Source organism: Oxyura jamaicensis, chromosome 1 (assembly GCF_011077185.1).
Source record: "Oxyura jamaicensis isolate SHBP4307 breed ruddy duck chromosome 1, BPBGC_Ojam_1.0, whole genome shotgun sequence".
Classification (NCBI taxonomy): Eukaryota; Metazoa; Chordata; class Aves; order Anseriformes; family Anatidae; genus Oxyura; species Oxyura jamaicensis.
Window position 1 is genome coordinate 177609026 of NC_048893.1, and position 20685 is coordinate 177629710.

General features: G+C 46.9%; 2 long non-coding RNA genes across 2 annotated transcripts in view; one reads left to right on the forward strand and one right to left on the reverse strand.

Moving 5' to 3' along the window:
- LOC118165646 overlaps positions 1-19790 on the reverse strand; it is a 20853-nt gene extending 1063 nt beyond the window's left edge. Inside the window, exons 1-2 of the long non-coding RNA XR_004750158.1 lie at positions 19777-19790; positions 9870-9872 (exon numbers count right to left, since the gene is read on the reverse strand). This is a non-coding gene — a long non-coding RNA (uncharacterized LOC118165646). The remainder of the gene's footprint in view (positions 1-9869; positions 9873-19776) is intronic.
- LOC118165653 lies at positions 5650-8122 on the forward strand. Its single transcript, XR_004750161.1, has 2 exons — positions 5650-6097; positions 6909-8122. It is a non-coding gene; the product is annotated as an uncharacterized LOC118165653 (long non-coding RNA).
- Positions 19791-20685: the final 895 nt, after the last annotated feature.

Consider the following 20685-nt stretch of genomic DNA (forward strand, 5'->3'; position numbering starts at 1 on the left):
GGGGGGGGGGGGAAGAGGAGAGGGGAAGGAGGGGAAGGTATGCACTTCTTGACAGTCCCGAAGTGGTAGGTTTGTAGGAATTTTAAAGCATTGCTTACAGATTTGTCGCTTAGAAGCCAGCATAAAAATTACCATCTTTCTTTCACAGCCCAAAGGATAAAAGCTGGCTGCTGGCATGTTCAGAATAGAGCTGGTGCTGGAGCTATGTATTCCCTCGGTATAGTCATTTGGGGGTTTCTTATGATGGCTGTTTTTCTCTCTTTTGACTGGCTGGGTGGTGTTATGTGTAACTTAATGGATTCAGCATTAGGATCTGTCCAACACAAAATAGCATTTGTTACTCACTGCAGTCAGATTTCCTTTATGCACGAAGCTGAGGTCTTGTTAATGCACTGCTAATGCCATACCTCTGGGATATACCATACAGGTCTATAGCTGCAATGGGTATGTAGTAGAAGGAGAACCTCTGGTTGAGTAGGGCTGGCTGAGCCACGGCAAAGTTGTACCAGAGGTACGATGGTGTAGTGGGGTTTTTTAGTGCAGTTTCAGAGGGTTCCTGCCCATCTCAGAGGGCAGATGCTGGCCATTATGGTTTGGTGTCAGTGGAGTTGTGACCAGAGGCAAGCTGGCAGGAGCTGGCTGAGACATAGTGCCTGCTTGAGTAGAGTGGATCATGAAAATTGTGTGTGTTGAAAACATGACAGCTTGTTCCCCTTTGTGCCTGTTCCCAGCCCCAAACCAAACCCACACAGACATTGGGTCTGGTGAGCTTGCCTTTGGCCAGAAAGTGAGGTGTGGTGGCAGGGTGGTGTAATTATTCTGGGTTGTGTGGTCGTTCCCTTCTCTATTTCAGTGTGGATACCGGAAGAAAACAAATCAAAAACCAAACCATGAACTGAAGGTGTAATGAAGCGGTTCGAGGCATAGGATGTATTCTATTTTTTCCATTCAATTTCTTTATCTCTGCTTTCCAAGTGCTGATTTTGCCCTGCCCCCTCAGTGGCCTAATTGATTATTGTAATGAGCTTAAATTCAAAGCACATGGTTGCAACTTGGGGTTAGCTGGTTTTTTAGCTCATACTTAGCTGGATGAAGTTTGCTGTTCTGGTTTTGGGGTAGTGTAACAAGTAGATACTCTGTGGTGTTTTTTGGTTTGTTTGCTTTGTTTTCCCGAGAATATCAGGCAGTCCCTTCTCCTGACAAGCCTTGCTTTGTTCAGAGCCTCAGACTGGGTTGCAGCGGCGTGATGCTGTCTTCAGGGCACAAACGTGTGTTATCCCACGTGAGACGCCCCTTGCTGTACCAGGCGCTGGTGCTCCTGGAGACATCCATCTGCTTATGGTACGTGTGAGCCTGGCCACTTCACCTGTGAGACGTTGGGCTGGGACAAAACAGGCTTCTCAGGGCTGGTTCCTTGCCCAAAGTGAAAGGATGAAAGACCCACGAAGGGCTGAATGCTGTGTTAATACAGGAGGTGCCAGGGGGGTGTAGATGCCACCCGCTTTGCTCATATGCCAACCCAACCCTTGTCTCTGACATCACAGGGTGATGGCACCCTCTGGTTTTCAAGCCTATTCGATATGAATGGTTTGTTAGAAACCAGATGTGAAGCAGTTTTTTTTTTTAACCACTTACAGAGTGAGCGTAAACACTTGCTCCCCAGTGTGGTGTTAGGAGGAAGCTGGAGGAATGATGTTTGGTTGGAAGGCTTAATCTGTGGTGGGATTTCAGCTGTTGGTGTTAACCCCTTCCAACCAGTCATGCTGTGGCACTGATGTGGCGTGTGCCTGACGGGGCTTGATGCTCCTTGACTACAAGTATGAACACTTCCCTGAGCACTGGAAGTAAGAATTAATTTCTTATAACTAATTTCTTATAATGAAGGCCACTTAATTTGACCCTGGCAGAGGAGCTATAAAGAACGGGGTGACTAGGGACAAAAGTCTTGAGTGTGTTCCCGAACTGCAGGCAGTATGGTTTAATTGCTTAAACCATATATTTTTTTTTGATGAAGAGGATTGTTAAAGGAGTCCTGGAGTGCTACTCAGGTCCATTTTCTTCCAATGCTTACAGAGATAATAAAATTCCAGCAAGAAAATAGCTCCTCGTTGGGAGCTCGTGCTTTGATGTGAAGCCTGAAGCATCATGGCATTTATGAAAGAGGGGCCACACCATTGCTATCAGTGATGATTTAAAAATAAATAGCTTCATTTTAGCTGGCATTGTGAGTTTAGTTGGCTTCACTCTTCTTCCTGACCGCTTGTGGACAGAGCGTGATGACTTCTGAGGTTGAAGGGCCTGCAGAAGGACGTCCTCCAGGCCTGAATGTCCTCTGGGTAGGCTGTGAGGTGGGACCAGGGTGTCCAGCATGGCAGTGTGAGGGACACAGGTCCCTCAAAGCCCCCTGTGTCCAGCAGGACTTGGCAGGGCTGTAAATCTCACCACAGTTCTTGGTGGCTACAGGCATTCTGGTCCCGTGATCTCCACAAGATGTCAGTGTAGATTTATTGGATTAGATAGCAAATCCTTGTGCTGTTCCCTCAGCAGACTGAAGCCGAAACTTGTTTGAGAGCAGCACAATCGGGCTGATTGTGCTCGGGAATGCATCGCCCGTGGAGGAGCGAGGCGGCGTGCGCTGGCGTACCGGGAGAGGTGCGTGTGGCACCCCAAAATGGGAGCGGGGCTCTGCAAAAAAGGGCAAAACTTTGGTAAAATCAAAGGTGCCCAGACTGAGTCGGGCAATCTGAGTGGGGGAGGAGTCTCGTAGGTGTCGCTTGAGCGATAAAGTGCTCTGTCTTGTGTCTGAAGTAAAGCTGGAAGCCTGAACAAAAAGTGGCAGGGCCGGCCTGGGTGGAAGGAAGGCTCTGAGGGCAATCGGATCAAGGCGCTTGTTTGGGAAGCTTAACTGCGTGGTTGCCAAACACCCGCTTGGTTTCCTCATGTACAAAAGCCCCCTTACGATGACAGGGATGAGGTGGGACGCTGCCAGGGAACCAGGCCCTGTCCTTCCTCACATCCCTTGCAGCCTTAGGGCCACTCAGACCCAACTGCCCGGCCGTGGGTGGCCCTGCTGCCGCCCGCCCCCAGTACTGAAAGCAGCAGCAGCCGGGCGGCAATGATTCATTTACGGTCCCCGGCGCTGCACCCTGTCACCCACGAGGGAGGGGAGGCAGCGAGAGGTGACAGTATTTGTCAGCAGTGGCAGAAATAGCCGCCTTTCGGATTTCGCTGGGGAAGTGGGGAGGCAGGGGGAGGGAGAGCAGCGCCGTTCCCAGGCCGGCCTTGCAGCTGGGGTGGAAAACCTGTGGTAACAGCGGTGCCCCATTTTCCTCATGGGGTCCATCTCTCTGATAGCCAGTGAAGTGTTAGCCCACCAAAATTGGCCCCCTTCTCCCCAGCATTTGTGTGGAGCAGCTCATCTAGAGATGGAGGTGCAAATTCCCCTCTGCACGTTATATACAAGTTCACTCTGTGGGGTTTTGGGAAGATCAACCAAGATGTGCTCCTGGGATGGGGGATGCTCTGCAAAGCCCAGTGCTTTTCACTGCTAAGGGGTCATCTTCTCTTTGGAGCTGATTTTTAATAAGATGAAACTTGATACTCAGCTCACTGTATAAGGGAAAAGGTGCAAACAAAACAGCTGCCCTGATTTCAGGGCAAAGCTGTGAGCTTGCTCCTCAGGTTGGTGATTAGCCCCTGAAATCAAGGACTGCTCAGGCAAATTACTGTTTTGCATATATGAAGATTTTACTGTGAACTCACTCAAAGCCTCCCTGGAGAGGGGATGTTTGCTTGGTGCTCTCCAAGGAGAAAAATGGAGTTGTAGGCACATACAAAACCTGTCCATAAAAACCTCGGAGTTTCTTGGACCAGGGTTATTCCATGCCATGTACATTACATATGATATCCACAAGATATCAGGGAACACAAAATTGTATAAATTTGGTCATGCACATTTCTCACAAGTGATCAGACAAAAAGGAGAAAAATAGAAGGATCAAGTACTTTTAGTTTAGCTAAATTTTAAGCTGTAAATGAACATCATAGCAGCATTGGTTTCAATGTGATCAGTGGATTTTTTTTTTTTCTTAAATGTCCATGAAACATCACAGTGATTAAATTATTGGATGTTCATTTTTTTTCCTCCTGAGGGGAATTTGATATTGCAATTTTTTTTATGGGGTTGTTTTAGGACAGTCACAAGATAGGCAGGCTGGAGTGTGGCAGTGCTAAATCAGATTGGCATTGCTGCCCAGCAGCACTATCCAGACCCAGATACTGTGCCAGGATATGCTTTGTGAGGGTGTAAATTAGGGTTTCCAATGGCTCTGAAAGCCAAAGTGGCTGCCAGGTGCATGATGGAATTGGTTCTGCTATTGTTACAAGCTGTGTGATTTACTAACTAGAGGGATAAAGGCTGCCCAAAGCCACCCAAGGCACAAGCTAGTGCATTGGTGTGGGTGGCTGGGCTGCCCCGTGTCCCACGGGGATACATCAGGGATGCAAGAGGTCTCCTGTCATGCTGCAGGAGGCAGTGGTCCCACCCAGTGTCCCACCTCCCCATCTCCTGGTCCCAAGTCATCTGCAGGACTCTCTCACTAAGAAGTAGTAGATGTCTTAGAAGTGATTTGAAAGCTTTGGATGCTACTTTGGAGGCTGATCAGCTCACGTCCTCACCCTACTTAGACGAAAGAACCTAATTTGAGGAGCATTTGCAAGTGTGAAAAATGTTAACAAATGAAGCCAGGCTGCTTTCCTTATCTAGTAATTTTTGAAGACCTGGTGTTGCAAGAATAGCTCAGTGGTCTTTCCAGGTGCCTGGCGTGCTTCCTCTGTTCCTACAGGGTTCAACACTACTGAGTCCTACTACTCACTCAGAGAAGTCATGGAGGTGGCATCTGAGGTCTGACTGTTGGTTGACTTTTACAGGAGCTTTGTCACTGCCATTGTTGGTCCCAGCATCAATCCCAGGGTGAAACATGACCAACGCCCATGCTGGGGATTTCAGACATGAGTCACCCCCGCTGCTGGGCTCCTGCTGAAGGAGACTTTGCTCGTGTCTTGCCTAGCATGAAGCTCACCATGGCCAGAGGAAATGTCTTTACGGGAGACCTGTGGTGTCTGCAGTGGCTGATTTGTCTGGGGCATCTCATGGCTGTGCATACAAGGAGGAGTGTTGGAGGGGGTGAGCCTGCTCCACACGGCGTTGATCCTCTGGTACAGGCATACTGTGTAGCACAGGGGCTTGGTTCTGGTGTAACTGCCACCCAAGGCAGTTTTTCTGCAGTGCATTGATAATAGGACTGACTAAAACTGTAGCTAAAATACCCAGCCCTGACGTTTTGCCATCACAAAGTGGGGGGCTGCAGACAGCAGGCTTTCTGAAGCCTCTGCCTGGGCTGGGCTGCGCAGTTGTTCATTTTCTGCATTGAAAACCAGTGGTGAGATAGGGAGTGGGGACAATGTGAGCTGAAATCCAAGACAAACGCAAAGCCCTGAGCCTTGAACCCTTGAAAAGTTTTAATTAAAAAGTCAGCGACCTGTTAAAGGGACATGTTTGGTCTGGCAGTGGGTACAAGCAGGTGGGTTTGAGTGCGTGGGTGCAGATTCTAGTCCCAGCCCTGGCTTTTCACAAGATTTAAAAAAGAAATTGGGTTTCTCTCAGCAGTAGCATCACTTGGAGTCTGAAACAGCCTGTGTGAGGCTCGTTTTGATTCACCCCAGCTGTTGGCAATAGCTTGCTCCTTTTCGCTTCTCCTTCTGCAAGGCTTCCCCCAAATGGGCAATTAATTAGATGCACATGGGGCAAGCAGACAGCTTTCACCAGTGCCATCACCAGCCCTTGAATACTTAAACCATGCTGGGTCATGTAGGGGTCTGCATCCCTCCCTGGGCCACATCTGGGACTCATTCAGGTGCTATTTTGGTGGTGGGAGCGGGCCAAAACTCCATCCCTGGGATGCTCTGGCTTGCAGCTTCTCTCCACTCTGAACATTTCCATTCCCCATGCTTGGCCCTGCAGTGTGCCTCTTGTCCCAGCAGGCTGTGGTGGCAGCAGTCATGGCAGTGGAGGAGTTTGACACCAAAGAAATGAGAGGTGAGGAAAGGATGGACAACTTGCAGGTACTCTTCCAGCCACGGTTGATGTGGCTGCAGTATGGGAGGCCATTTGAGAGTACGTGAGCACACATTTTGGGGATGGGAATGGTGGGGCAATCCCAGGCACTGCTCTGTAGGTACCAAAGCTGGAGCAGTGCTTGGTCAGGGGGCCACGGGAGTGTCTGTGCTGGGATCCAGCCCTGTGCCTCGAGACTCAGCAGCAGCAGCAGCAGGGTGAGCACCAGTACTTTCCCACTTGCTCTTCCCTTTTCCCTGGGGAAAGCCCTGTTAATCAGCTCTCACCACCACGTGGAAATGGGGAAGGGAAAACCCGCTCCCCTCCTCTCCTGACCATGATGGGAAAGAGAAGCAGTATTTACTTTCCACTGCCTTGTTTGTAGCCAGGAGGAGGAGGAGAAAGGAGGATGTGGAAAGGAAGAAAGGAGAAGCTCGTGACATGGGGGACCACACCAATGACCACTCTGGGATCCACCAAAACCTGAAATTGGCACACAAGAGCAGCATCTGCAGTGTAGCTCCCCTACTTAGAGAATTGGTTATTCAGTCATACAGGGCAAACTAGGTAGGCAACCCAGAGAAAAATCAGTCCCATCTGTGGTGGTTGTCACGGGTGCTGCTGGGTGCTACTTATGACATTTAGTTGAGTGGCCAGAGAAGGCCACTTGAACCACTGTTTTGGGAAAGAAAATGGCATGAAGTTGTTTAAAAATAAATACATAGAAGGGGAACTCCTGCCTTTTTTTTTTTTTTTTCTTCTTCCCTTAATTCTACCATTCTCGTTTTGTCAGGCACTGAGATTTCCTCCACACCTGAGCTGAATGAGAACTGAATGTGGCTGTTAAAGAGACAGGGAAGGGGAGAGTAGGACAGAGATGGAGGTGAGATTGGATTAATCCTTGCCAAATCGTATAAAACCGACAGCCTCAACAACAGCAAAAGCCCCAACAACTAAAGTTATTAATTTGTTGGTGACAGAAGCTCCAGGGGTATGTGCTGGGAGCAGGGCAAGTGCCTCATGGAGATGGGCAAACAGCTTTACCCCAAACCCAGGCAGGAGATGCTGGTTGTGGAGAAGGTGACCTATGGAGGCAGGTCTGGATGCAGCTATGGGGCTACCACCATGGCTCCTGTCCATGGTGTGTGGGAAGGCTGCAGGTATTGTAAGAACACTGGGCTCCTCATGGGACCGACCTGACTTGTGCGTGGGCTGCGCTTCTGCCTGGCTCTGCTTGTTTCCCTCTTTGTGCCAACACCATGTACCCAAGAATAGAGGAGTTGTTACTGCTGGAAGAGGAGGCAAAATCAGGCATCTAATATGAAACATGGGAAGAAATTAAAATCCCACAACAAGTTTTCCCTCTTTTATTTTTTGTTCTCCTTAAAGAAGAGAAGCTCAGGGGTTTGGGAGCCTGCAACAAGCCTTTAGCTTGATCTTTTGGCTCCGAACCTATCCTATTATGAGCACAACCCCCATAATTTGCCAGGGTCTGGTGCAACTGGTGCGGGATGTAACATGCGTAGCCTGCTCTGCCAGGGTGACACTGCCCAGGACTAAACGGCTCTGATAAAAATTAAATGTTGCTCTTAACATGCCTTTCCTCACTCTGATTCTTGCAGTTGGGCCATATAGAGCAGCTGCTAATTTGAATAGTTTCTGTGGCTCCCTTCAGACAGTCTTTGCAGCAGTTGTGTGTTTTAATTGGCCTGTGGAAAGACATTACACCCTCCTGAGCCATTTGAGAGACCTACTCACCCCCACAAACGGTGACATATGATTTTTACTGCACAGAAGCCAAACATAACAAATCAACAAATAGCCCATGGTATCTGATAATTCATGTGACGTATGTGAATAATTGCCTAGAAACTTGCAGGAAGACACTCAAACTTTTTATTTTTATTTTCCCCTTCTGATTGTGACAAATGAACTGTGAGTATCAGGTTGTGTGTTTTGGCTCTTAGCAGGAGCGGAGCTAATGCTTTGAGTCCAGTCCATCTCAGACTAACTCAGGTTGGTTCAAAGGTCCCTGCCAAGGCTTGTCTACGGGACAGATCTGCTTCACCCTCTACTAACGCAGTCCTGAATGGATTTAGCGATGCTGTGGGAAGGTGCCTTTGCTGGGGTTAAGGCTGTCCACGCCATGCTGTGCCACCCTAGAGCTGCTGCGTCCACCAAGACCTTCTGCTCATGGCTTGTGAAGTCCAAGTGTGGCAATACAGCCCACTCATCTGATATCATGTGCAGCCCAAGCCAGTTGGCTTCTTAGTTTCAACTAGAACATAGTTTTTTATTATATGTTTTTTCCTCCAGAAAAACAAACAAGCAAGCCAGACATTTGGGACTTAATAATTTCCAGCGATGGAGAGTGTATGGCATCGCTGGTAAGTTGTTCCAGCGGTTAATTATGCTGATGAAGTCAATGGAGTTACTGTAAACTCAATTTATACCACCAGTGTGACTGAATACAAAATTTGGCCTACTTACCAGAAGGGAGCAGTGCTTTGAAGTTGCTGTATATCTTCAAATAAAATTATTCTCCTGCGGAAGGCACGGAAACGCAAGGCTTCTTCTAAAGAAGCTGTCAATTGGCCTCCAGTACGCTGCTGGAATATCACTACCAAATACAAATTGCACACGTATTTAAGGCAGTTAATTGGGTTTCTTTTACACACACAAGTCTGTGTCGTCGTTGGGGCTATATTACTGCTGCCCGTGATAACATTTTTATCTGTTAACTTCCAAGCTGCTACGACTGACACCAGCTACTCACGGAATGAGTCAGCTAACTTTCCTTTTAACCGTTTGTTCTGCTCCCCGAAGGTGTTATGAATGTCGTGTTATGACAAGCTGCTCGCCACTCGCTCCTTTAAAGCTTGTGTAGCAATTTTATTGTCCCAGTAGGCTGTTTTAAAAAATGGGGCTAGGGTTTTTCAGTGGCTGGGTAAGAAGCAGCTACCGCTTCAGTGCAAGGACCTGAGTGAGAACAATTGTTTTGATTTATTTAAAAATCATCTTATGATGGAAATTAATGTTACAATATCCAGATTTTTGCTCCCATAGGAACAATTCTTACAGGCTATCTGCTTTATCCAGTAACTGTCAAGGCAGATTTATATTTAAACCGAATTATAAGAAAATACACAGCAAACCACTGCAACAAATCGTTACTAATCACGATTGATCTATGTGATTAAAGGTCTGAAATCTCTCCTGCAGTTGCATTAATGAATTAGAAATCACATTAAAATTACTCTGCAGTTCTTGGTTCCAGCCCCTTGCCCCATGTGTTTGAAGGCTTTCCTTTGAGCTGATGTCCCAGTAAATGACTTTTCCTTCCTGGGGGAAGCTTCTCAGGAGGATGTGGAACATTTGTCTCTGGAGAAAGAAGGGACGTAGCCTGCTACACCCTAAGGTAACACTGTCCCCTGTGCACCAGTAACACCCCGACTCAGGTAAGATGCTTTCGGAGGGGCTAACTTATCTGTTCACATTTAAAATGTCTGTGGTATTCTTCTTGACTTCCTGTGCCTAACTGCTGGTGTTATTGTTGCTGTGCACGGTCAAGTAGCTGCTCCTTCCCACTCAAGATGCGAATAAAGTGACCCAGTGTATATTTAACTTTTCTTGGATACTTCCCAGGAGTATTTTGAAGCTTACTGAGTCGCTCTGATGGTGTCTGCTTGATGTTTCAATAACCTCTTGTGGAAATGCTCACAAAGGATTATTCTTCTCTCCAGTCCGTGATGACTTACTTACCCTTCCACCTCAATATTTACTTCACGGCGAGTACAAGGGCCATAATACCATGGCACTGACACACGTCGTTTCCAGAGGCCAATTTCTCTTTGCTGGGAGAATGCAAGGAACCAAACCCCAGAGGATGTTTCCCAGGGCAGGACAGAGCACGCTCCCACAGGGCTGCAGAGAGGAGAAACAAGGTGCCAAAATCCCACTGTCAGCCAGAGCTGAGTGGGAGCAGAGGGCCATGAATGCCCTGTTCGTGGCTGACAGCACCTGAGGAAGCCTCCATAAAGCATAATCCTTAATAGCCATCCTCTTGGGAGCCAGGAAAAGCTGTCAGAGGAGGTGGGATGTGCATGGAGGTGGAAGAGAACATCTCCCCTGGGGGCTGGATGTGATGGGAGGGAGGCAGATGTGAGTGTGGACACCTGTGTACAAGCCTGGGCACCATGGTGTTACTGCTTACTGGTGTGCACAAGTTTGTTTTAGGATGCCTTCCCTCTTTATGTGTTTCTTTTTGGCTTAGAGAGGAGGTTCTCAGCCCATCCATTAAGTCAGAAAGCTTTGCACAGCTCTTCTCAGTGCGGGACAAGGATGCTTGATGCCAGGAAACCTGTATTCCCCAGGATCCATCTGTCCTCTTGGCTGTCCCATTGGCCATCTTTTCCAGCTGCTGTGTCACAATAAACCAGGTCTGGAGCACAGCGAGCAGCAGCATCTCAGCCGGTTTTCACAGCTGTTGGAAAAGGCGCTGCTGGGAAGAGCTGCCAGCGCCTGTGTTGGATGCTCCCATATCCCAGTACAGAGCGGGAGTCCCTCAAAGGCCAGAAGTGACCTGGATCCAGTGCCACACAACTCCCTGAAGGCTGCTGCTGCGAAGTGGTGCTTCGTGACGCAGTTGCTTCTCAGTGACAAAAAGGAGGTAGGTGTGATATCATGCACAAGCTGCTCTTCATCATTGTGAGCATCCATGTGGGAGGCTTGCTCTGCTGTGGGTGAGTTTGCCCCACTCCCCTGCTGACCCCCAGTGCTGCAGCATCGTCCCAGTGGCTCTGGCCAAAAGTCACCAGAAGCTCTCCTAGCCAGTGGTGCTGGTGGTGGTGATGGAGGCGATGACCTGGCCTGTTAAGTGTGTTTTTTATTAGAACAGCAGATGAGAAAATATTTGAGGAGGAAGAAACTAGTGTAGGGAGAGGAAGAACTTGTATTTGTCACTGTACCAGGGCTGGGCTAGCAGGCTGATGTGAGCTCGGGCTGTTTCAAGCCAGAGTGTTCTAACATGGCAAAGGGTCTTCTGTAAATGTGAAAGGGCCACGTAGGCTTGCTTGGATTTAATAATCACCTGAAAGGAATCAAGAGCACCTCCACAAGCACCCAATGTTTTGTGAGCCTATGGTTCCTCCCTGCAAGCAAGCACATGGTTTTGAGTGTGCCAAAGTTTCAGCTCATGTAGTGTCACAGAACGTTTTCTGCTTCATTTTTCACGGTGTTTGTATGAATTCCCTGTTTTTACCCTCAGTTGTTACTCAGTTAGAGGGATGGACTTGCAGAGAATATTCATCCTAGACCTGGAACAGTGTTTCAGAGACTTTGTGACTTGTTTGTTCTTACTCCTATGGGTCCACGTCCCATGTATATCTTCTCTATGAGAAACCTGGCATCTGGTCCTAGCGTTGCTCCTCCATTTCCACGAGCAGTTCCATGGTTTGCATGTTCAAGGCTGTGTTCTGCCTTTCTGAGCCTATCAATATTCTCTGCTGGAACAATCCTCTAACTCTGAGCCGACCACGAGATGCTGTGTTCAGCACAATGGGGTCTGCGCTTTAAAACCTCTCCTGCTGCCTCTTGGTGCTGCGTTGCTTTGTGAATCAGTGGCTCACTTCTAGCGATGAGGTTTCCCATTCATAGTCAAGATGATGTTTCAGGCACTAAGCGTAGCTGCCTTCTGAAGTCTCTCCTGCTCTTGTTGAATCTTTCCCTTTGTGACTGCGCAGCTTGTGCATCCTCTTGTTCTTGAGTCTAAAGATTCTAGCAAAAAGGTTTTACTTCTTTTGAAGAATATAGCTCTTTGAAGAGCCAGGCACTGCTAGTGTGTATACTTCTTTCCATGCTTTAGACCGTCTTTCACGCCATTTCCTGTAAGTTCATTCTTAGTGCTTCTTGCTGGCATCTCCCTGAATTCTCAGTCTCTATCCCCTTTCTGCGCTTTGCTTCAAAGTAGTTCTTCCTGTCTCCATGAAAAGACCCCCCCCCCCCCCGAGAAAAAAAAAAAAAAGGAAAAAAGAAAAAAACACAACTAAACAACAACAAAGAAACAACCTCTCTCAGCAGTCTCAGCAGTCAGTGCATTCCTGGGATGTTTCAGCTCCGGTTGCTGCCAAGTGAAGTTCCCTCTCAGGTGGTCGCCCTTCCTCCCCACCGCTGGTTGCATGGTTGCTCTTTGCCCTGTCTCCTCTGATAGGAAATCAGCCTTCTCTGCTGGCAGAGAAGGGGAGCCCCATGGCAGAGCCTCTAATGACGACAAATCATTTTAAAATAACAGGCTTACAGGTAAAGTGGGTAATCTGAGAGGGAGAAACCTACCCGACTCTGTAGAGGTGGTAGCACCAACTGGCTGCATCTACAGCTATTCCAGGCAAGACCAGTCTGCTCTCCTAAGGCTACAGGTGACACTGACTATAATCAGACTTCAAAATCCATCTTCTCTCTTTCCACAGACACCAGCTCATTTTCAGGTCAATCCCTTTATTTTTAAGTTGCTATTAAGTCTACTGCACTGGCGTAGCATTTCAAAATAAATTTAGTAGCAGAGGTTGAACAATACTCACAGATTAATAATTTATTACTGATGACTAAATTACTACAATATTCCTGCCCTTTCCAGGAACACCGGTCCAATCCAGGTTCACACTTCAGTTTTTAAGTAACTATTAAGGCTTCAATACCGACATGGCATTCCCAGATTACTAATTAACGTAGCTTTTACCAAAGCAATGTACACAGGTGTTTTTAAATAATAGTGTATTTTACTAATACCACCCATACTGTTATTACACAGTACGATCAAACATACAATTTTAAGTTTATCTGTGAACTCATTTCACAGGAAAGAAGATGGTTTATTGTTCCAGTTGAAGATCTTCCTGGTTAAGATAGTGTTATATATAGCATGGTTTCATTTCATAGAATCACAGAATGGTTTGGGTTGGAAGGGACCTTAATGCCCATTTAGTCCCAACCCCCTGCCATGGGCAGGGACACCTCCCACCAGCCCAGGTTGCCCAAAGCCCCATCCATCCTGGCCTTGAACACCTCCAGGGATGGGGCATCCACAGCTTCTCTGGGCAGCCTGTGCCAGTGCCTCACCACCCTCTGAGTGAAGAATTTCTTCCTAATGTCTAATATAAACCTACCCTCTTTTAGTTTAAAGACATTACTCCTTGTCTTGTCACTACTGTCCCTGACAAAGAGTCTTTCCCCAGCTTTCCTGTAGGCCTCCTCTAGGTACTGGAAGGGCCACTTCTCTGCAATCATGTGATTTACCTTTGTACAAAGCAAACGCTCTGTCTTCATTGCTGTTGGGCACCTGCAAGTCATCTCAAAACTTGCCAGTATGTGAAGGCTTTCCATCCAGAACTGAAGCAATGGTGCTACCCAATACGTTGCCGTCAAGCGCAGAAGCTGCCTCAATAGTATCAATTGATATGTGATGTAGGCTGGATCCAGAATTTGACAGGTCCTTAAAGAAATGCCAGTTGACTGACAACCATGAAGGCAGATAACTTTTTTTAATACTGCTTTGAAGAAGGGCTTTCCTCATCAATGTCCTGCTCGTTGTATGGCTGCCAAGTTTGAGCCAGAACCACAGCTTACTAGCATGCTCCTTGACATGCTGTGATGCCTGATTTTAGGTAGACTGAGAGGTTTGGGATTACCCTTGGAGACTGAAACAGCTTGGCTATTGAAACAGTTGCAAGTATTTCTATGGCCTACAATTTGGGCTGTTTTTGCACCTGGCTGTGGAGGTTTGAAGGTAGCTCACGTCCAGGTCAGAGCTAGCTCTTCTACGTTGTTCCTTTCAGTCAAAACAAACAGAGGCACCACCAGGGGACCACTTATCTCTCCAGGATTTGGAAAAGTGAATTTTCTTTACCTGTTTTTCTTCCCCAGTGACAAACGGAGCCGAAGGTGATTGGCAAGTTTCAGATGCCTGAGTCACGGCTGGTGAATCTTACCCACACTCTGAACTGCTGAACAGAGCTGCGTGCTCCCCAGAAGCCTTGGCTAGCTCCAAAATGACTTGAAAGCCGCTCTTCCACCTCATGACTGCGAAGATTGAAGGTACTTTCCCCTTTGCCTGGAGATATTGTTAGAAGGCAGCGAAGGCCTGTTTTACAGCCATAACAAGTTAATTAACTCCATTTTCCCCCAGAGAAGCCGAGCAGAGGTTCTGTGCGAGCCACATGCGCTATGCTGAGAATTAGGGCTTTTCTCCCGTGTTCTTGCTGTGCCTGCAGTGATACGGCTAACAAATGCAGTCGTCTTCTCAAAGGGAAAATCGCACTTCTGAATCGCTTCCAATGGCCCGGATTGCTCTTTTGGTTTCTAGCTAAACTTGCTGTATTAGAAGAAATTCCTGTTGCGAATTGCCTGCTTCCCTCACCAGCCCCTCGTGAATCATCTACAAGGGAGCAACGCGGAGCTGCTACCGTGCTGAGCGCAGCAGCTGCCAGGCTGCTCGCTTCGTCTGCTACAAGGCGATGCCCAACGCGAGCAGTCAGCAGCTTCCACGGGTCATTTACACAACTTTCAGTAATTTTGCATGCCCCCCTGATTGATTCAAAGAAGATATGATGCCCGTGTCCTGTAGGTTTTCCAAGTAACTCTTTTCATAGCAGGGTTGCTGGTGACAAGAGGTGTAAAAAGCCTCTGCAAATCAGGAAGCTGTTCTGTGGTGCAGTCTGTAGAGGAAAAAGTTCACTTTATGCTTTTGGTGCTTGGCTCTGCCAGTGCAGATTCAACATCTCGCAGCTTCGATTTCTGCGAAGCACTCTCAAAATATTTGTCACAGACTGCTTTTGCTTGAAATCTATGGGAACATAACAAGCTGTGCGAGACAGCATGCCAGCATGCTTGTGAAAAATCCCTTCTGGATGCTTGCCGCTTCTCTGCTTAGCGTTTACCTTTGCACTTGCTGCAGCCATGGTCTTGACCTTGCATTTACCTCCATGGCAGTTACCCACTTCCTTGCTCAGCTGCACATCTTGGTGGCTGGCTCCAACGGTGTTGCACAAGCAGCAGGCTGGCAGCTAGACAGTAACCCCACTGAGGAAGAGATGTGCTGATTTCATCTGACATTGGCACACGAGTTTGCTTAAAATATCAAAGGCAGAATCCATTGACGTAGATGTTTTTGAAGACCCATTTGCACGACTTCACAGAAATTTGTCAAATAGATTTTTTTTTTTTCTTTTCCTTCTGACCACTGTAAGAATATTCTGGGTTCAGTCATGGGGGGGTCGCCAATACCCATGCTGCAGCACCGGTGTTTGGGATTAAGGGTTGTGAAATCAATGTGCCCGTGCTCCACAGCTGACATTCTGCAAGCCACCCATCTGGCCGCTGAGCTACTTTGGCTGCAGCTTTCACAGCACCAGCAGCTATTGAGTCTCCTTTCTTACCTGCAGCTGGATCGAGCTGAAAGCTAAGGAGTGGATGAAGGTGATCTAGGCAAATCCTCCCAAAGGGACTTTTCTCGGGGCTGTGTCAGGCCACAGAGTAGTTTCCTGTGTCTGGAGAAAAAAGAATTGAGGGGAAAGATTTTAATGCAACCCCCCAGTGCTACCAAACTGCAGTAGGATAAAGACACATTCCTGGAGATCTGTTAGAAAAATGAACAAAGTTAAGAGGTATTTTGGTAAATCAGAAATACTGGGCAATCGCTGCCTGGAGCCTACAACTGTCGATCACCAGTCAGCTGCTAAGACATTCAGTGTGCTCACAGTAAGTTTTATGATCTCCTTTCTCAACTATCAGACCTTGATAGTCTTTTAGGAACACAATGGCATCTTTTTGGGCTTCTTTGTCCTTCTTTTCTTATCTCAGCAAGTAAGCCTGTTCTTGAGCCTTCTTTCCACCCTTCACAGAGACCTCCACCAGATGACTGAATGTCACCCTCTTCGTTTTCTCCCTCTCTTCAGGCTTGCAGATGATCAGTGCTGGTTAAAATCAGTGCACTGGAGGGGACTGAATGATGCAGGAGCCAACACTGTAAAATAAGTGTAAAATGCAGTTATTGTCCATTGTTCAGTCTCCAAGGTGACTAAAAGGGAGTGTTAGTGATGAACCAAGCCATCTCCCAGCCTTGGAGAGGATGAGACCCTTCTGTGCTTTTTGGTGGGCTGCAGCATGAAACCTGCCTGGTTTGGGAAACGTATTTTAGTGTGTTACTGTTGTGCTGGGTTTCAGGTCTTGGGTAGGTGTACACCTGATTCACGCCATAGGTGCCCTACTGCTAATGGTTGGTGTTGAGAAGGAAGGGTCTAGACAAGGTCAGACTGCTGATTGTATTGCAGTCCTGGAAGTTTTTAACTAGAAACTCCTGTTTTAATATTTAAAAAACAAACAGAAAGCACCCAAACCACAACTCATTAGGTTCACATGATGAAGCAGCAAAGAAAGTGCCTATTTATGGAGGTTAAGGAGAATCCAGAGGGATGCAGATTGCTGTTATCTGTCTGAATAGTGCCTCCTGACATCACGAGTGGCTGAAAAGGCTTGTTCAGGAACAACGGGGACGACAGCCCTGCCTGGCTGTGCTGAAGCCTTCACACAGTGTTTTCAGCAGCAAGAGCTTCATTTCTTGTGTTTTGTGATAGAGGTATGCTGTCTACATTTGCAGTGAGCTTCATGCACGGAGAGAATACTGCTGTTGAGTCTTGTGGGAAAAGTCTGTTCCCTGCTTGTCTCCAAAGTGACTTCTCAAGCACACCACAGAGGTTTGAGAAAGAGTAAGATTAGGTGTATAAGTAAAAGAGGGGAATAAAAAAACACTAAGAAATTGATGCACTGAAAAAAAAAGGAAGATATCAACTGGAAGGAAAACACATCTGGCAGATGTGGAAAAAAAAATCAGTCCTTCTGTGGAGTCCTTCTTTTCTGCACTGGATTTTGAATGTATATTGCAGTTTTGCAACAAAACCATGCAAGACTCAAGTTTTTCACAAATCCACTTAAGTTAAGGAATTCTTTAAAATTCATTTTTGTCCCTTCACTTAATTTTGACTCCTGAGTCCTTCTTCGAGTGTCTATCTAAACACTCAGTAGCCATCGCTCTTGGGCAAAATACTAACAAGAAATACTGACGGGGCCTTGGCATTTATTTAGGTGGGACAGGGAGAGAGCAGCTGGCTGTCCAATACATCACCTCATTGAGTCCCTGACATCCTTGGGATCATCCTTGGGATCCCTGGCATCCTCATCCTTTTGACCTTGCAATGGTCAAAAAATGGAGCTCAGGAAGTTCCGCACCAACATGTGAAAGAACTTCTTCACGGTGAGGGTGACGGAGCACTGGCACAGGCTGCCCAGTGAGGTTGTGGAGTCTCCTCTGGAGATACTCAAGGCCCATCTGGATGCCTGCCAGGGCAACCTGCTCTAGGGAACCTGCTCTGGCATATGGGTTGGACCTGCTGATCTCTTTAGGTCATTTCCAACACCTACAATTCTGTGATTCTGTGATCCTCGGGCTTGTCCATCTTCTCAGAGATGGAGGTTGATAGTTGGCCTTGCTGAAAGCACAGGTAAGCACAGAGGCTGCAGAGCTCCACAATTACGTCCAGCTCTGGATCTATTTACTACCCGTTAAATGTCTGGAAGGCAGGCTGCGGTATGGACTTGCTGCTTTGTGTGTGGATGCAGCCAGGGTGAGTCCTGTAGGAGACACCACGAGACTGGCCAGCCTCCTGCAGAGGTTGCCTGTGGTCTGCGATGTTGCTCATTCAGCACCTCTGAAGTATTCTCGTGGGATATTTATTTTGCAAAAGCTGCAATATGGGGGGGCTTTGATACACTGATATCCTCCATCCTCTTTCTTCATGGACTGGCAGTTTCATCTCTCCTTGTCTCTTGCCCATTTTCCTCCCTTTTTTTTTTTTTTAATCTCTTGTGGCATATTCCCTGTGTTGTACCTTCTTTTTGTGATGTCCTTATTTTCACCCACACTTTCCTTTTTGTCTTTTTTTTTTCTCTCTGCTCACCTTTTCCCTCCTCACCTTTCACTATGTTTCCTGTTTTCCAGCAGCTCTGGCACCCACTGGGAAGGATGCAGTCCTCTGCCTCAATGAACTGATCCCCTAGCATCAAAGAGGAGTTAATCAAAGTCCACATTGTTGCCTGAGCCTCCACTTCTGTTGTCTTTCTCTCTTTTTCTTTCTCTTTCCCTCTTTCTCTCTCTCTGTCATGAGCTGCTTGAGCAGCCAGCGAGGTTGGTAGCCACAACTGGAGTAAAGAGTGAAAGTGGGTGGCTTTCAAGGAGCCACTGCTGATTTCTCTGCAGCTGCAGCAGCATTTCTGTAATGTGTGGGTGTGCGGATCCGAAGGGCCCCTTTGCGCCTGATGCTCTTCTTTGCTTTGAGCCCCTTTCTAAAGCCCATCGATGATCCCCATCTCCTCCCTGGATGAGAAGCAGTCAAGCTACCTCCTGCCATCTGCCTTCTTACTACTGATGATGTGGCGTCAGCTCATCTGATCCTAGTCAAGGTTCACTCTTCAGTACCTGGCAGATGCAAAATTGAAACTGCTGATTGCTCTTCCTGTCTGTTTTCGTGCTGGTGTAGGGCGTGATTCTGAGTTTAGGAAGAACCTGCTGCTGGGACCTCGCTGGTTTCAGTATTGTCTCCCTGCAGACCAGGGCTAAGCAAGGTTTGCATTTACAGCACCAGATCTCAAAGCACTTAAACCCGTTAGGTTGTCATTCTTCTGCTGTGGCCCCTTGGCCTCGCTGCATTTATGGCATGGGCAGTATTTGCCTGGGATGTACCTTACCTGTGAAGCATCCCATCCAAACGCTGCCTTCTTTAATGTTTCAGTCACCAGCAGAGTAGGAATATATGCATGTATGTCAAAATACCGTCTTACTATTATTGTCTACCCATGTTTCCAGCTATATAAATCTAGTATAAAATGTATATAATGACACCATGCATATGCATATGCGCAGCATACACATGATGCACTGATTTGTATGCAAATACATTGTAATGCAGATATAAATATGCTTTTCAAGCAAGAATTCAACAATGGAACAACGATTGTTTTTAAGAGTGAGCCTTTATTATGCCACCGTCTCTGTGCTGATTCTGGAATATACATTATTTTTCTTGTTGATGACAGGTAGCTATCACTTTTCCAGTGAAATAAAGGAAAAGAAGATGAAATAGTTGTCAAGCATTGCATTGTGCCGTGCCATGAATTTTCCTTCACACAGGCTCAAGAGAAACCACTGAATTATACCGTAACTGTCAAACATCCTGTTTTTAGTTTGTTGCTCAAACACAATAAAATTATTTAATATACAAAAGCTATCACATGAAGCTAGTCAGTTTTTCCTCAAGCAATATATAAAGGAAAACAACAAACGAGAAAGGCACCTGAAAATGTTGAAACACTGACTGGAGGATGTGGGAGAATATTGTAATGGATCGTATTTACGACAAAACAGAAACCCAACACCCTGGAAAACATACGAGCTGCTCGAGCTGTGTTTACTTCCAGGCACATTGGCCTTTGCATAGGGGTGGGCCGGGTGATTCAGCTGAATCTGAAACCTGATAAACTCTTGCCTTCTGTTTTTACATCGCGCCCAGTGATTGCACATGACACATTGAAAGCAGATAGAGCTGCTCAGACGCTACCTTTGGTATTTATTGTATTGATCCTGGCAAGGATCGTTTCTTGGGCACGTTGCACTTCAGTCTTTCACCTCGGCGTGCGTGCACGTGGGTGTGAGATGATGCATACCGAAATGTTGGGTCTTGGGAGACTGGACTGCCAGAGACCTCAGGGAAGTTTTTGTGTCAAATATTTCATTCGTCAAGTATTGCCTTCCTCTATGGCTTAAGAAACGTGGTAGCAGCTTGTGGTTCCCAATAAAGTACACCTCATTTCAGCTCATTCAGAAAATAGGATTTTGTCCTAATACTAATACTTAGTCACGGTGCCGAGCCAGCTGGAGATCAAGAAGTGTTTGGACAATGCTCTCAGACACGTGGTCTGATTTTGGGGTGGTGCTGTGTGGAGCCGGAGTTGGACCCAAGGATCCTTGTGGGTCCCAGCCAGCTCAGGATGTTCTGTGCTTCTAATAGCCACACTCAGTAGGAATCTGAGCCGCATTAATCACACCAAACAGTAAAATCATGTTATTATTTATTTTCTTTGACTGGAAAAAACGACGCGCTCACGGAAATTTAAATTCCAATTCCTGCAAACAATACAACTTAGAAATGCTGTCCTCAAATCTTAATTGCTCATATTTTTGCAGATGATGGTAATGAAAGAGGTAGGAACAACATCAAAGGGATTGGTGGAAAAAAAGCAGAGTAAATATTTGTACCAGCAATTTGTAATAAAATCAGACTTATTTTTGCTAAATTATATATATATATATATATATTTATTTCCTTGAAGCTAGAGTGGCCTAACCTGAGCAGTTGCTAGGTCTGTACCTGGATTTTGGGAGCCCACCCCCAGCAGCCCCATCTCCTGGCTTGGTGAGCTCAGTACTATCTTTGCCCCTCCTTGGCAGCTCGCTTTTTGCCCTGGTC